We start from the raw sequence: 17,070 nt of genomic DNA, 5'->3' as shown, positions 1-17,070 counted from the left end.
TTATTTGACCAATCTTACTATTAATAGCCTAGTTATGCTATTAAAAACTAAGAAAAAATATTGCATCCAGGGACCAATTTATCAAAATATTCCTTCAGTTAATTTCTTTCTAAGTCAGATTTAAATCGTTCTTGGCCAATGCAAGACTTACTCAAAAAAGATTAAATAAAATGTGATACTCTTAAGTCATAAAAAATCAAAACAGAGCAAAGTTTCAGAATTAAGAAAGGTAACACTATTAGAACTTATTTTAAAAATACTGCCTCATGGGACAGCTAGATGGTACAGTGGGTAGAACAATGACCCTGGAGTCAGGAAGACCTGAGTTCAAATGTGACCTCAGACACTTAATATTTATTTAGCTGTGTGACCTTGGGCAAGTCACTTGACTCCATTGCCTTGCAAAGATATAGGTGTGTGTATATGTGTGTATGTGTGTGTGTATGTGTGTGTGTGTGTGTGCGTGTGTTGCCTCACACTGATAACATAATGGCCTGTTTTAACCCAGCCAAAGCTAGCTAGCTAGATATTCTTTTTCTCCCCAACTCTTAGCATGGTGCTTGGGACCTAGTAGACACTTAGTAAATGTTTCTTGACTAACCATTGTACTTCTTACTTTCTTCCTGGCTCCCTCCTCAATCAAGTGAATGATATCATCCATCTGGGATGGCTTGAGCTAGGGAATGAATCATCAATGTTAGGAGCACCATAGCCCCTTGTCTTCCTCCTTTCCTTGCTACCTGACTTCTCATGGGCCTTGGATGAGATAGAAATCAACAATTCCATTCTTTCTGACATTGAACCTTTAGGATTTCTGAACTTTACTATGCCTTGCAGTTGAACTTTATTTTATGTATTATTTCACCCAATTAGAGTGTGAGCTCCATGAGTGCAGGGTTTGTTTTTCTGATTTTTTTCTCTTTTAAGAAGATTTTAGAATTGCCTTTTTTTCATATTTTGATACCCCCAGCATTAGCATGGTGTCTGGGAGCTAGTAAGTGCTTAATGAATGAGTCTTCATTCAAATAATATACAGAGAAACAAATGATGACTGCTAACATTGATGTAGTTCTTTAAAGATATACAAAGCTCTTTATATGTAATATATCATTTGATCCATTTTTGAGACTGAGCTTTTTGAGAGTGAGGATATTCTTTTGCCTTTCTTTTTATTCCCAATATCTTTGGATCTTTGCATTCCACTCTCTGGCACACAGCAAGTGATTAATTAATATTAGCTAACAGATTAACCAACCCTCAGGACAGTCTTGTGAATTAGAGTCACAACTGTAATAATTCCCATTTCATAAATAGAGAAACTGAAGTTCAATGAGATTAAACACTTAACTAAGTAAATGTTAAACCTTTTCTGATTTGAAATCCAGTGCTCTGTCAATATTCTACTCTTGCCTACTGAATAGAAATTTTAACAGTTTCATTCAAATCTGCATTAAATAATAATTAATTTTGCCTAAAAATTTTTTAAAAACCATTTTACTGTAGATGCCAGTTAAAAATCTCTCTCTTCCATACCCAATGAAACTTCTATGATTGTAGAAAATACACATGGCAAACTAAAAGGCAAAGGAAGTTGACATTTATCTCAGAATTTTCAAGATCACAAATTCACTAAGGAAAGGGAAATTCAGTGCTATCTGCTTTGAATAATTGTAGAGGAATCATATGACAACAGATTGTAATAAGGCTTTCCTCTTTATTTTATCTGTGTTTATTTATTTATTTATTTAATTACTTGTTTTATCTGTGTTTTAAAAAAATCTTAGATTGACCAGGTAGAATAATCCACTGTGAACAATTTTAATCACTTTATTTTTCTTTTGCCTGCACCTGAAATTTATTAGTATATAGAATTTCCATCAAGAAAACTCCTTTCAACAATGCATATCAACAACAATTCTTCAATTTAGAGTCTTGGAGAATTACCTAGGGCATGGAAGGATGATTTACCCAAGGGTGCGTAGTATGTGTTAAAGGCAACATAGCGAATGGATAAAAGGATGGTCTCAGAGTCATGAACCTCTAGACACTTAACTGTGCGATTACACAGTCTGTGCAGTCTCTAAGGTGTCCTCATTCCAGAACAAAATTGGCCATATTTCCCCTTCAGGGACCCACAATATTAACTGTGGTTTCAGGAGTAATTCTCTCACACCATTGGCTTGGTCTCCCACTGGTGTGCTTCTCCCTGGGGTTATCATGTCAGAATTATTTAGTCAGACAGTTTTACATAGCTTTTAATAAGATGTATTTACTAAGACAGTTGAATAAGAAGAGTTCATATAAAGTCTGTGACATAGCTTCCTACAAGTACAGAGTCCTGGAGAAAGTAATCTCAAGCATAGAGAGTACATACGGCAAAGGAGTAATTTAGAATTCCTATTGGTTAGGAATCTTTTCCTCTCATTTTGGTATGGTCAAGAACTTCCCTTAAAACATGATCAATCTCTGTTCATCTTTATTCTCAGCTTCTGATTCAGATACTGCCTCCAGCTGATCTAGGAACAACAACAACAAAAGATAGAAAGTGAGGATATAAAATAAATCCTCAGAATTTCTATATATTACTAACAAGATACAGCAGCATGAAATAGAAAGAGAAATCCCATTTAAAATAACTTCAGACAATGTAAAATACTTGGGAAGCTACCTGCCAAGGCAGACTCAGAAACTTTATGAAAGCAACTATAAAACAAATAAAATCAGATCTAAATAACTGGGCAAATATCAAATTGCTTATGGGTTAAACCTAGCTAATATAATAAAAATGACAATTCTATCTAAATTATTTATTTACTTCCATACCAATCAAACTTCCAAAAAAATTACTTCAGTGAACTAGAAAAAATAATAACTAAAATACATATAGAGGAAGGTCAAGAATATCAAGAGAATTAATGAAAAAAAAAAGAAAGAAAGCTGGCCTAGTCATACCAGATCTAAAATTATATTATGAAGCATCAGTCATCAAAACTGTCTAGTACTGGCTATGACATAGTGTGGTGGATCAGTGGAATAGATTCAGTGCAAAAGAAAGAGCAGTAAATGACTATAGTAATCTACTGTTTGATAACACAGCTTCTGGGATAAGAATTCATTCACTGATAAAAACTTCCAGGAAAATTGGAAAATAGTATGGCAGAAACTAGGAATAAATCAACATCTCCCATCCTATTATACTAAGAGAAGGTCAAAATGGGTGCAGGATTTAGACATAAAAGATAATATTATAAGCCAATTAGGAGAACAAGGAGTAGCTTACCTTTCAGATCCATGGAAAGGGGAGCAGTTTAGGACCAAAGAAGAGATAGAAAACAATATAAAAAAAAACAAACTGGGTAATTTCAACTAAATTAAATTTAAAAGTTTTTTTGCAGGGGCAGCTAGGTGGTGCAGTGGATAGAGCACTGGCCCTGGAGTCAGGAGTACCTGAGTTCAAATCTGGCCTCAGGCACTTAATAATTACCTAGCTGTGTGGCCTTGGGCAAGCCACTTAACCCCATTGCCTTGCAAAAAAAAAAAATTTAAGTTTTTTGCAAAAGCAAAATCACTGCACCAATATTCAAAGGAATGTAATAAATTGAGCAACAATTTCTAAAATATATAGAGAACTTAGTCAAATTTATTAAAAAAAAGTCATCCCCAATTGATAAATGATCAAAGGATATGGAAAGGCAATTCTCAGATAAATAAATCAAAGCTATCTATAATCATGTGAAATATTGCTCTTTATCATTTTTGATTAGAGAAATGCAAATTAAAGAATTTCTGAGGTATCACCTCACACCTCTCAGATTAGTCAATATGATCAGAAAGGATAACGATTAGTGTTGAAGGGGATGTGGGAAAACTGGAACACTAATGCATTGTTGGTGGAATAGTGAACTGATCCAACCTTTCTGGAGAGCAATTTCGAATTTTGTGCAAAGTACAATAAAACTGCATACCATTTGATTCAGCAATACTGGGTGTATATCCTGAAGAGACCATGGAACAAGGTAAAAATCCCACATGAGCAAAACTATTCTTTCAGCTCTTTTTGTAGTAGCAAAGAATTGGAAATTTAGGGGATGCCCATCAATTCAGGAATGGCTGAACAAATTGTGTTACATGTATGAGATAGAACACTATTGTTCTATAAGAAATCATGAGGGATGGGACTTCAGAAAAGACTGTAAAGACTTGCATGAATTGATGCTGAGTGAAGTGAGCAGAACCAGAAGAACATTATGCACACTAACAACAACATGGGGTGATGATCAACCATGATGGACTTAGTCATGTCAGCAGTATAATGATCAAAGACAAGTATAAGGAATTTGTGATGGAAAATACCATCTACATCCAGAGAGTTTGAATGAAGACTAAAGCTTATTATCTTCAATTTTAAAAAATTATCATATATAATTTTATTATCTCTAATGTTTTCTTCCTTTTAGATCTGATTCTTCTCCCACAACACATTCAAATTTGATCCATGTTTAGCATGGTTACAATTGTAGAACCTATACTGGTGAGGGGGGAAGAAGGGAAGGAGGAAGAAAAATTGTAAAACTCAAAAGTTTGCAGAAAAAATTACTGGTAAAAGCTACCATTGTAGGTAGTTGGAAAAATAAATAAAATATTTATATAAAAAAATTATCCAACAACAAAAGAAGTAGTTTGCAAAGTCAAAAAAGAAAAAGATGGAAAGTATACCATGCCCCAGAACCTTCAAGGCTGGTTGATCCATCACTGATCAAATAAAGAAAGGGGAAGAAAGATGGCCCAAACCCTATCAATTCTCATCCTCATGTTCCCATCCCAGTCCTCCCTGCAGGCAGTTTCTTCTCACTTGTGCTGTAGAGTCACATGCTTCAATTTATTGAAAAGTGTATACCATTCTAGATTATTCAGTGTTTTATATAGGACCCAGAAGATGTAACAAAATCCCATAGCAAACTGCAACAGACCTCTTGGACTGCCATCATTTCACTTTATCCAAAGCTTTTTACAGTCAGTCTAAAATCTTTTGATTGAATCATGTTCTAGCTAGCTAAGATATCAGACTCAAATGAGATAGTGAGATTTCAAATGTCAGCCTTATATAATTGACAGGGGGGGGGGAAAACGTTCAAAATAGCTAATATTTCAGACATGGTGCTTTACTTTAAGATTCAAAGAGCAGTTTCTCAGAAAATGTCTGTGACTTCAGGGATGAACTAGAATTGAATCAGTCAGTGGTATTTATGAACTCAGTTTTTATAATTCTGTGTTTGGACTTGGCATAATTTTGAAAAACGGATCTCATGAACTTTGCCATAAACATAAGCTATAAGTAAGGGTAATCCTCAATTTTGAATGCTTACTGGGATAAATATAAGATAATTTGTTCAGGTTTTTCCTGATATGAAATCTATACTTTTTCCAAGACCTATGTGATTGCATTTTAAATAATTCAGGCCATTACTTTACAGTACAAGAGATTGGGGGCTAGATCAATAAAATGTTGCCATTAGGGTGGTAGAATTTCAATACAACTCTCATTGTTTCAGTGATTGTATCTTTTATCACCTTGTGGGTAATTTCCAGGAAAGCATTTAGTTAAGAAAGATGTTTTTCATGTTTATACATCCAATATTGATTGACCAGCTGATTCCTAAGTCTACTAAAATTTGCTGGACTATTTTCTCCAAAAACAATCGACTGTAGGGTAGAATAATTAATGTTTAAAGATTCTTCTATGCACTGATCAATTGCTCTACAGTAAGCTTTTTTTGGCAACTTATATGAATTAGAAAGATGGCAGGCTCATACTGCCAACATTCAGAAAGTCTACTGTGGATATTTCCATCACAAAGCAGAATAGTGCAGTGAAAAGGATGAAGACCTCAATTCATCAAAAAGTTCTATAACTTATTGATTGCGTAACTTTGAACAAGTCACAAAATCTCAAATGTCTGTGTTCTCATCTGTAAAATAGTAATACTATATTCCCTGCCTACATCACTGGATGGCTGTTATGATCAAATGTGCTAATGGAAATGAAACTTTTTAGCCACCAGGTAATGCCCCACCCCAACCCCAGTCTCAATGGGGAGTCTCATACTTACCCTGTCACATTTCTATATGACCTACTGGGATAGCCATTCTAAATCAATGTCAAATACTCTCTGATTACCAGAAAAAAAATGCCATATCTCCCTATCAAGCTGTACCATCATCTAAGAGGCAACTAGGTGGGTACAGTGGGTAGTGCCAAGCCTAAAGTCAGGAAGATTCATCTACCTGAGTTTAAATCCAGCCTCAGATACTTATTAGCTGTATGATTCTGGGAAAGTCATTTTAACTCTATTTGCCTCAGTTTCCTCATCTGTCAAATGAGGATGATCACAGCATCTACCTCCTATGACTGTTACAAGGATAAAATGAAATGATATTTGTTGAGTGTTTTGAAAATTTTTAAATCCTTTATAAACATAAATTATTATTGCTATTGTTTTTATTGATGAAAGCTTAATACTTTCTCTATTATCCTGTCTCTCCTGTCTTCTACCACCCCTTCTCCATAGATTTGCTCTTCCTAAACAAAAACTCTCCTTTAGAAACCTCTGAAATGTTTAGATGCCCACAACTGAATATCTATACCACTTTAGACATTTTGTGGTACAGATGATGAAGTCAATTATAAATAATATTTGAAACAGATAAAAAGATGAGAATGCTACAAGTTTAAATTCTTAAACATAATTCTATCAGTCAGTATGGCCATACTTCAACCAACACAATTAATTTGTTTAGAGGAAGAATTAAATGAGGCTATTAATATAGCATGCACTAAGGTATTATTATTATCCCCAGTCTCAGTCTCTGCTCCTTTGCACCAAGTCAGGTGGAGAAGGAAAAAGGGGAGAAAATGAGAATGAGTAATTATACTTTGAAAGTCATAAAATACTGATATTACCAAAAAAGGAAATAATTCAGTCACATATCAAAACAGAGCTGAATTTTTTAAAAAACGAATAAATGAGTGAGTGAATGAATGAATGAAACAAAGCTATAAAAGATGAAAGGCTTAAATGTTCCGTTAATATCTGTGATTTTGAGGGGGGAGGGGCAGTCTTATGATTTCATTGGTATAAGGATGCTGATGAAGAAATTCCATTTCAGATGTGGATTTATCCTGTGATTTATAGACTTGAAGTTTTTCTGGGACACCAAGAGCTTAAATGTTTTGCCCAGTCTTGGAACATCAATATTTGTCAGAGGTAGGATGTGTATCCAGGTCTTCCTGTTTTCAAAGTCATCTCTCTATCCCCTACCACAATGCTGTTCAGAATTCATGAAATATTAAATGATACAAGAGAAGGTCTCTAATGGGTTGGGTAAACTTGCATAGAGGAATTATAAAAAAGGTGAATTAATTTCAAAGCATTTAATATCATTATAAATATGAATCATACAAGATAAGGAGACATAAATATACAGACATAGAAAGGACCTACAACCTTGTAAATGCAAATGGTATTGTATATCCCCAATAGATATTGGGAGGGTTCAATTTATAGAGAGATAAGTATAATAGCAGATAGTATATGACAAGGGAAACAGGGATTCCTGGTTTAGTATTCAAGGACATTTGAAGAGCAAAAAATAATTTTCAGGAAGACTTCACAAAGGAAGTGGCACCTGAATCTGGCTTTCAAGGAAGAGAAATATTGCATAAAGAGAAGCAGAAACAGTATGAATGAGAAATTACACATGATTAGTAAATAAATGCACAGAAACAAAACAGGATGTAAATTGTGGAGTTGCCTAGACTATAGAAAAGGCAAAGGGGAATAGTATCAAAATTGAAAAAATAATAACAATAGTAGCAATAATAATAGTAATTTCTATTTATATAGCATTTTTAGTTTTGCAATTATTTTCCATGTGCTATTTAATTTGGTTCCCAACACCAACCAGTGAAATAAATTCTACTATTGCCTAATTTTACAGATGAAGAAACTGAAACTGGAAAAAAGAGACTGAGTGACTTGCCAAGGATCACACAGGTAGGAATTGTCTGAGATGAGATTTGAATTCAAATCTTCTTGCCCACATAATTGAGCACTCTGACTGTGGCACCATTTAGTTAAGTTCTAGTCAGATTGTGAGAGATCATTGTTTTCATAATGATACAGACATTTTAATTTCTTATGTGTAAATATCAATAAATGGAACTCACAAAAACAAAAGCTTGTAGGGGGATGGCTCAGTAATGTTTACAAGTTTATGAAAGGGTTCTAATACCAAAAACGTTTGAACTATTCCTATAGACAATAGGGAATCACTAAAGGTCATTGAGTGAGGGAGTAATATTACCAGACACAAATGAATAAAGGCTTTTTGACAGAGATTAGAATTAAGGAAAGCCAGTAAGAAGGCTTTATAATAGCCCAAATGAAAATTATTAAGAGCCTGAACTAGCATAGTAGCAGAGTAAAAGCAGATATGTGCTAGAAATTTTTGTTTGTTTTTCCAAAAATAAAATACTGAAGACATACTTTTAATTTCCCTTAGTTACGAACTCCCTCATGCTATAATTTTTGCATACATATCAGCACATAACAAGTAAGGAACTATGAATAAGAGCTGAAGGAACTAAACACACCGTGTAGATAGGAGCATGATCTTTATTGAGTAAATTACAGTTTGATTCTGCTCACTTAAAATTAGATTTCTAGCTTCAGGGTGACTGCAAAACAGCTTGGTCTAGACCTGAAACAATGTAATTACTACACCTCCTAGGACTAAAAATGTTCTGAGTGGGACCTATTAGGAGACTTCAAACAGTGACAGAAAGACACAAACTCTAGAAAGGGCTCTCTAATTTTCTACTTCGTCCATAGCCACAAGAATTTTCTTCAAGAAAACATCTCTGATCAAGGGCTCTCAAAGAACACTATTACCAGGACTGGGTCCTGAGTTTTTCCAATGGGAAATTAAATTGGTTGGCTGCCAGTCTTGCTGTAGTCACCTATGGGTAATCAACAGAGAGTTACCCTAATGCTCTCTGGATAACCTTTGTCCAGACTATTATTTCCACCAAGTTGCTGTGGGGTCTTTTAATTTTGAAAGGGAATCAAGTCATGGACTCTTAAGTGTGGCAATGACCCTAACTTCAGAAGACTGGAAGGGGCAAGAACAGAAAGGCATGAATAGCTACTGATCCCAAGAAGCCCTCTTGTCTTCATCAGTTGCCCTTTATCACTGCACATTCAACTTCCATTTACTAACAGTTCAATGTAATAGAGCATCCTATCTATTTCTCGGTTTTGATGAAGCAAGAGCAGTTATACTTAAAATCTCTCAGCTGTCAGCCTTAGTGTGGGAATTCTCAGAGCCTGAGTATAGAATGTGAATAATTAGCATATAAAGTCTCCATGGTGTTCATGAAAAAAAAAAAAACTGGATCCATGTCTGTTATTTTTATCCATGGGGGCACACGACTTTACATTCCTGCCTAACAGAATTGACTACAACATATGTTGGTCTGAAAACAGTGATTCCCACAAGGAACGCTGCATTCTTGATCCTACCACTTTGAAGTTCTATAATCTATTCATGTAAATTTGACAACTTTTTTGAACCAACCTGATCCCTTAGACAATTTTCCAGAATTTGGAAGGGCTAAAGGGTTAATTAATACTCAAGGTTTGTGTACTGGTACTTCAAATGGGCATTTAAATGATCCTGCCTATGCTCTAAAATCTACAAACTGAAACATGACAAAGGCAGGTGGCCCTAGATAAGCCACCTAACCCCTCTTTGCCTCTGTTTCTTCTTCTATAAAATGGGGACAATGATAATCATCGCACTTACCTCAGAGTGTTGTAGTAGGGGAAAGAAAGGATTCAAATGCTTTGCAAACTTTAAAGCAGTATATAGATGTTTTTGTCAAGTCATTTTTTCAGCTGTGATCCCAGTTTGGATTTTCTTGGCAAAGATAATGAAATTTTTTGACATTTTCTTCTCCAGCTCACTTTACAGATGAGGAAACAGAGGCAAACAGAATTAAGTGACTTGCCAAAGGTCACACAGCTAGTGTCTGAAGCTGAATTTGAAGGCATGAAGATGAATATTCCTGATTCCAAGTCCAGTGATGACTAATAAATTATCCTTAGGTCTGGCAAAAACATTTTTAAAAGACAAGGGAGAGAAATGGGAGAAAACTTCCTATATATGTTCTTCAAGCTGGATATCATAGCAGAAGATACAATATTAGAAAGAATGTTACTGAGACACTCAAAAGCTTCCAGAAGTCAAAAGTCCAAGAAAGGATCAAATATTAAAATCCATAGCCTAAAATGTCTGTGTGTAAATACCCAAACTTTAGGCAATAAGGAAAGATGAAATAGATGTCTTAACATGATAGATATACCTTATTGGAAAGAAATATTTTAGCTTAAAGAGTTCTGTATCATATTGGAAGGAGGTCTCCAGTGAAGTACCCCAGAAATCTATGACAGACTCTATGCCATTTAAGTTTTACCAAAGATGTGAATAAAAACATATTTATCTAAATTGTAAATTACACAAAACTTGAAGGGAAGGCTAAGACACTGGATATTGAAGTCAGGAACCAAAAAGATCTCAACAGGTTAAAAAAATTATGCTAAATATTTTAAGATTTAATATGCAAAATTATAATGTATTACTTGTGGGGTCAAGAAATCAACCTTATAAATTTAGCAGGGAAGAATGACTAGACATTTCATCTAAAATGTATCTGGGAATTATAATGGTCTCAAAACTCAACAATATTATCTGACAGCCTCAAAAGCTAGTTAAGTAGGGCAGCTAGGTGGTGCAATGGATAGAGCACCAGCCCTGGAATCAGGAGTACCTGAGTTCAAATTCGACCTCAGACACTTAATTAACCAGCTGTGTGGCCTTGAGCGAGCCACTTAACCCCATTGCCTTGAAAAAAAAACTAAAAAAAAAAAAGCTAGTTAAGTCTTAGACAACATTAAGAGAAGAGTAGCTTCCAGGAATAAGGAATAGATAGTCCTGTGTTCTGCCTTGGTTAAATCCCAGTGTCTAGAGCAGAGAAAGCAGGTTGATGAAGGACATTAAGTTAGTGCTACATGAAGCTCAATAGAAGGTATTTAGAGATTTGTAGCCAAGAGAAGACTCAGATGGACATTTGTTATATGGACATCTGACATGTTGTTATATGGGAAGAGGGTGTAGAGTTGTGGTTTGGGCTCAGAAAATATAAATAAATGATAGATAGAAGTTAAAGAAAAGCAAATTTAAACTTGAAAAAAAATTCACAAAAATCAGAGTTGTTTAGTAAAATGGGCTTCCTTAGGAGGTAGTAAATTTCACCCATTTAAGATTTCTAAGCAAAAGTTAGAAATCCTCTCCTTGAGTGTATGGCAACGTTTTATTTTTTGGAGGTATAGCTGTTGACCTGCTTTTAAACTCTGACATCCTATGATTCTGTAAGATTATTATTATTATTATTATTATTATTATTATTCCATAATTTTTGCTTCAAGTATCCAAGCCAGTAAGGAAGTAGAGTAATGCCTTGGTTGGCAACAATTTAACAACAAAAGAGATTATCATTTTGAAGCTTGCAGAAGCTTAATCACTAAATACAGGACTAAAATCGCCAGACCATATTTTAAATCTCCCTTCTTATAAGAGGACTGTATAAATCACAAAGGTTTCAGAAGCTCAAAGCTGGAGGACAAAGTGATGACAGTTGCCATAACAACTCTTCCTTTTATCTCCCTCCAGAAACACTGAAGAATAAATCATGATGTAGGCAGAAAAGGAGGGTGAGAGGAAAGAGAATCTTAGTTTGAAAAAAACCTGAGCAATAACTGAGCTGTGTAATTAGTTTAGGAAGATCCAACCCCCAAATTTTAACTTGGCTCACGCATACTCATACCCCAGACCCAATCCCTTGGGCAAATTGGCTCTTGTATTCTTAACAGATACTACAATTCCTCTCCATACAAGACAAAATGCTCTTCTCTATACCTCCATGTTCTTATTGAGGGTAAATTCAAAAGTAAGGAAGAGGAGGCTCCTAAACCCTGAACACAGGAAATGCAAAACTTCAAAAACAGCTGCATTCATACAAATAACCATGAAAGGAATGAGAAAGTCAGAAACCTTTCTTCTATTGATTCTACAAGGATCCCTCTTCTGCTCCTTATGTTCCTACAAATTAAGGAACTTATGTACTGCATATGTGACCTGCCATTTTGTCAGTGTGTACAATTACAAAGCAACAGAACACTTCTTATGGCCGAAAGAAAAGATAGAACCTCAATATAAAATAATATACATCCTCTTTCTGACCGCTCCAACCTCAGAAGGACCTATTCATCTCTTACTACTATCTTCCCCTCTACTTGGAGATCATAAAATCAGATTTAGAGCTAGAAGAGACTTTGTAAGTCATTGAGTCCAAAGCTTTCCTTTTATAGATGTAGAAACTGAGGCACAGAACAGCTAAGTGATTTTTCACAGAATTGAACAGTCAGTAAATCTATATGATGGAATATAAACTCAGACATTTCCGATTTCAAGTCCATTGCCTTATCCAACACATCATGTCCCAGACACCCCATTTCAGTCAGATCTTGCTGGTCAGGATTCCCTATTCTTTTCTTCTCTGTTTCTGTCCTTCCCTACCCCACCCTTGGAACGAGACTAATCCTTTCTTCCTAAACTACTTCTCAAGGCAATATAATAGGAAGGATCTCCTAAAGATGTATATTAATAGCTACCCTAACTAAGATCTAAGTCTAAACAAGAAATTGAAGAGATTGAAAAATTATACCTCCTCTGTGTTACTAACAATAAGAAGTTTTAAACCCCCACCATAATACCTGTCATATAGTAAAATTCAAAATAAATGCTTGGGTTATTTTGAAAAGAGGAATTATCCGCTCTTTGGATCCGAGGCTCTCATAAGACAAAGAAGACCTGGATATACATTGGAGAATTTATCACCTCTCTGACTCATTTTTACTGCCTAGAAAGTTTGGGAATTTTAGTACATGAAACCATACAAGATGTCATTGACTCCCCCTTACAAGAAAAATTACAAGTCAAGAAAGACAAACAGAATTTATGGAAAATATTGACACACATATCAATGAGTAAAGTATTCCAGAGACCTTTAGAATATCAATCACTTATAATCAAACTTTAGGTAGGAATCCCAGCAGGCAATGTCTCCTATTAGTTTTCACAGCATGTAGCACCCATTGCATTTCTCCACAGCTGCCGATAGCTCTCAGCAGATAAGTCACTTGTCACAGCCCATCATCACTCCTCTAACATCTATCAGCAGCTCCCAGTAGGCAGTGTCAATTCTACCTACAACTCTCTGTCCTCCATGTGTTCCACCTGTGGCTTTCTAGTGCTTCCAGAATGGGGGCAATAGTAGCCCCTTTTGCCAGAGATTATTCATTCTTTTATAATAGACCCTATCTCCATGATACAGACAGGACTATTTCAGTCTTCCCATCATGGAAGGAAAATAACTCACATGTGGTGATGGATCTTCAAAATGAAGTCCCCTTATGATTCACTTCCTTCCAACTTTTGACCTCTATAAAATTCACCCAGAACTCAAACTACACCACAGCCCTTGTGGTAGAACAAACCTTGGCATCTCACACCAAGGCATGCATGATGTCATAAAGGCTCTGATTAGAGTCAGGGAACTTTGATAGAAATCACTGCTCCTCCAATACATGACCTTGAAAAGTCATATCACATCTAAGTCTGTTTCCTCATTTGTTAAAAAAAAAAAAGGAGGTGGGGAGAGAAGGTTGAATGATCATATTTCAAGCTCTAAATTTGTGATCCTGCAAACACCAAGCTCTTCTTATTCATGGATGAAGTTTTGATTGCAGTTTTGAATAATCTGATATCTACTTTTTTTCACTCCTTGTAAAAGGCATTATTTCATTCCTTGTATTTATATTCTCTCCATGCCTAACAAGGTGTTGTTCAGTCATTTCAGTTGTATCTTACTCTTTCTGACCCTGTTTAGGGTTTTTCTTGACAAAAATACTGTGTAGTTTGCCATTTCCTTCTCCAGCTCATTTCTACAGATCAGGAAACTGAGTCAAATAGGATTAAGTGACTTGCCCAGGGTACCACAGCTACTAAGTGTCTGGGTTCAGATTTGAACTCAGAAAGAAGAGTCTTCCTGATTCCAAACTCAATGTTCTATTCACAGTGGTACTTAGCTGTTCCTGTTTCTGGCACATAATAAATACCTAATTGATTCCTCAGACACATGGGTAACATGTCTGTGTCAATACTTCCTATGTGTCTAAAATGAATTTCTTAACCAGGCATCCATGAACTTTTTTTTAATTCTGAAATGAATTAAAATGAACTTTTTTTTTTGTAATTCTGTATTGTTCATTTTGTGTATTTACATGCATTATTCTGATAAGGGAAGCATAAGTTTCATTAAATGGCCGTTATTCAACAAAAAAAAAAGAGGCCTTGGTCTTAAAGCTTCGTAAACACCACATTCTTCTCAGTGTTGTCAGTCTCTAGAGTCAACTCAACAGTACTATTAAAATGACTTAGGGCTCTACTACTTATTACTCCTCAACAGAGCAAGGGAGTCAAGCATTCCCCAATATTAATACACATAGGGAGAAGAAAAAGGTAAAAATTAACCCCCAAAACAGATGCATTTATAAAAAGTAATATTGAAATGGCCCTTACATCCCTTCATGTGTTGCTCCTTTGATGGACTACATTCTTTGCCACCTCTACTCTCAATTTTACCCAGAATCAGGATTACTGTGTCCCATGTTCAGCACAGACTAGCATCACAATCAGGGACATTTCTGCATACATGAAGTAAAAACACAAGAACTATTAGCAACTACATAACTGATGTGGGAATTCTGGAAACATGGATTACAAAAAAGAATTTCACATTCCCTTTCTCTGTTTTATCAATAACTGGCCTACAGGACTTTCTCTCCTGTCTCATTTGAAATCCAACAACATCTCAAATGTAACAGTAATATCTATGTGGGCTTGTAGCTCTTTGGAGCTACAATTCAATTCTCTCTCTCTCTCTCTCTCTCTCTCTCTCTCTCTCTGTCTCTGTCTCTCTCTTTCCATATATACATATACATATTTATACACATACACACATAAATACAAACATACACATATATAATAACTAGAGTGAAGACTATCTTGGCAACCTAGGTCACTGGGGATGAATTCTAATCATACCTTTTCCTTCAAACAGGTATGGGATTCTTGCTAAATTACTTACCATATCTGCATTATACTTTTCTTCATTATGCAATAGGAAAAACACCACCAGTCACAGGACTGTTGCCAGATCTCTTACAACAAGGCGCTACAAAAATCAATGTAATCTAAGTATGTGAAAGATTGAGTACCTGATTCATAAAGAAAATGTCTTTTCTTGCCTTTTATCTATAGCTTTGGTCCTGGAGGCAATCATTATGGTTAATTAATGGCAGCATATTACTGATGCAGTTGAAAGATATTAGAGATCAATATAGGGTCTACACCAGTTATTTTACACATACACACATACACACACACACACACACACACACACATACAAACACAGATACACACATAGCTTAGTACAGGAGAGCTCATCTCAGACACCAATAATAAACATTTCTTCATCCCTATAAAATGAGATCAAGCCCAGGGCTACCTACCAAGATGCAAAATGGCTACAGACCTCTGATGCATTCAATATGAATGTCAATATATTTTCTTTTATTCCCCAAAATTCAGAAAATGCAGTGAAAGCTAAAAGCCTGGATCTGTTCAAAACTCCCCACTGAAACATTTTGGTTTTGGTTCCAGGGTTACAGACTCAAGCCTGCAAGTTAGATGGTACAGTAGATGGCATGTTGTACCAGGAGTCAGGAAGAACTAAGTTCAAATCTGGCCACAGATACTTAACTATATGTGTGACCCTGGATAAGTCACTTAAAAATCTCTGTTTGCCTCTGTTTCCCCAATGATAAACTGTGAATAGCAGCATCTACCTGTCAAGGTCTTTATGAGGATCAAATGAGATGATAGTTGTAAATTTTTACCTCTCTGGAATATAGTTTCCTTATCTGTGTGTAACAAGGGTAGTCAGTGGAACTCCTGTTTTGATGTATTGAGAAACCTCCCTCAGTAAAGAGCTAGACCACATGTGTAGCCCCACAAGAGGTACTCCATTCAGCAATTCATTGGTTTTCTAATTACCCATTCAACATGTGAAATGAGGGTGCTGGACTAGTTCATGACTAAGTTCTTTTCTAGCACTGAAAAACCCCAAATCTCATGACTTTCCCTCATTTTAAGGTTATTGCAGACTAGATGTGATCTAAATATTCTAGTAAACCTAATGTAGTCACAAGTCCCAGACTAGATTTCCTGGGATGGAGGAAAGGTGGAAAGGCAGGAGGAAAGGAGGAGTGAATTATACAGCAAACCCAAAAGCAAATATTATGCCTCAAATCCCTTGTTCAGTGGAGCCTATTGCTTAATATGATCCCAAGACTTTTTTTTTCAGTTACCCTAATCACACTCATATGTTTAAAAGCCAAAAGTGAAGTTCACATCCCTCTCCATCCCCTGACAGCATTTGCCATCACTGAAAGGGTGGAAATCCTCCTAGATAGCCCCTCATCATAGGACTTTCTGCCAATATTGTAACCTGCACACTATGCTCCTCCTGCTCCCTCTCCCTCTACTCCTCTACTCCTATTCTCTATATCATATGATATATGCTACTAACAAACAATGGACATGCCCCAGTGGTCTCTTGTTTTCAAAATGCTCTTGGAGCCACCTTGCTTATAGCAACCTGTCATCCATCTGCTTTGCCCATATAGGTCAGCTAAGCCAAACTTTAAGAACATACCTTTAATGCAAATGGATCTTGCTCTTTTCCAAGACCTTTTTATAGGAGATCTCCACAAACATATTACCCTCTGTCACCCACAACCACCAACAGAGACAAATCTGAAAGACCAG

At 35.8% G+C, this 17,070-nt stretch overlaps 1 long non-coding RNA gene across 1 annotated transcript in view; it reads right to left on the bottom strand.

Moving 5' to 3' along the window:
* Positions 1-1,617: 1,617 nt before the first annotated feature.
* LOC141521760 (uncharacterized) overlaps positions 1,618-17,070 on the bottom strand; it is a 183,976-nt gene continuing 168,523 nt past the window's right edge. Inside the window, exon 4 of the long non-coding RNA XR_012478050.1 lies at positions 1,618-2,516. This is a non-coding gene — a long non-coding RNA (uncharacterized LOC141521760). The remainder of the gene's footprint in view (positions 2,517-17,070) is intronic.

Source organism: Macrotis lagotis, chromosome 4 (assembly GCF_037893015.1).
Source record: "Macrotis lagotis isolate mMagLag1 chromosome 4, bilby.v1.9.chrom.fasta, whole genome shotgun sequence".
Taxonomy (NCBI): domain Eukaryota; kingdom Metazoa; phylum Chordata; class Mammalia; order Peramelemorphia; family Peramelidae; genus Macrotis; species Macrotis lagotis.
Note: the sequence above shows the minus strand (reverse complement) of the source record. Positions and strands in the feature narration are given on the sequence as shown.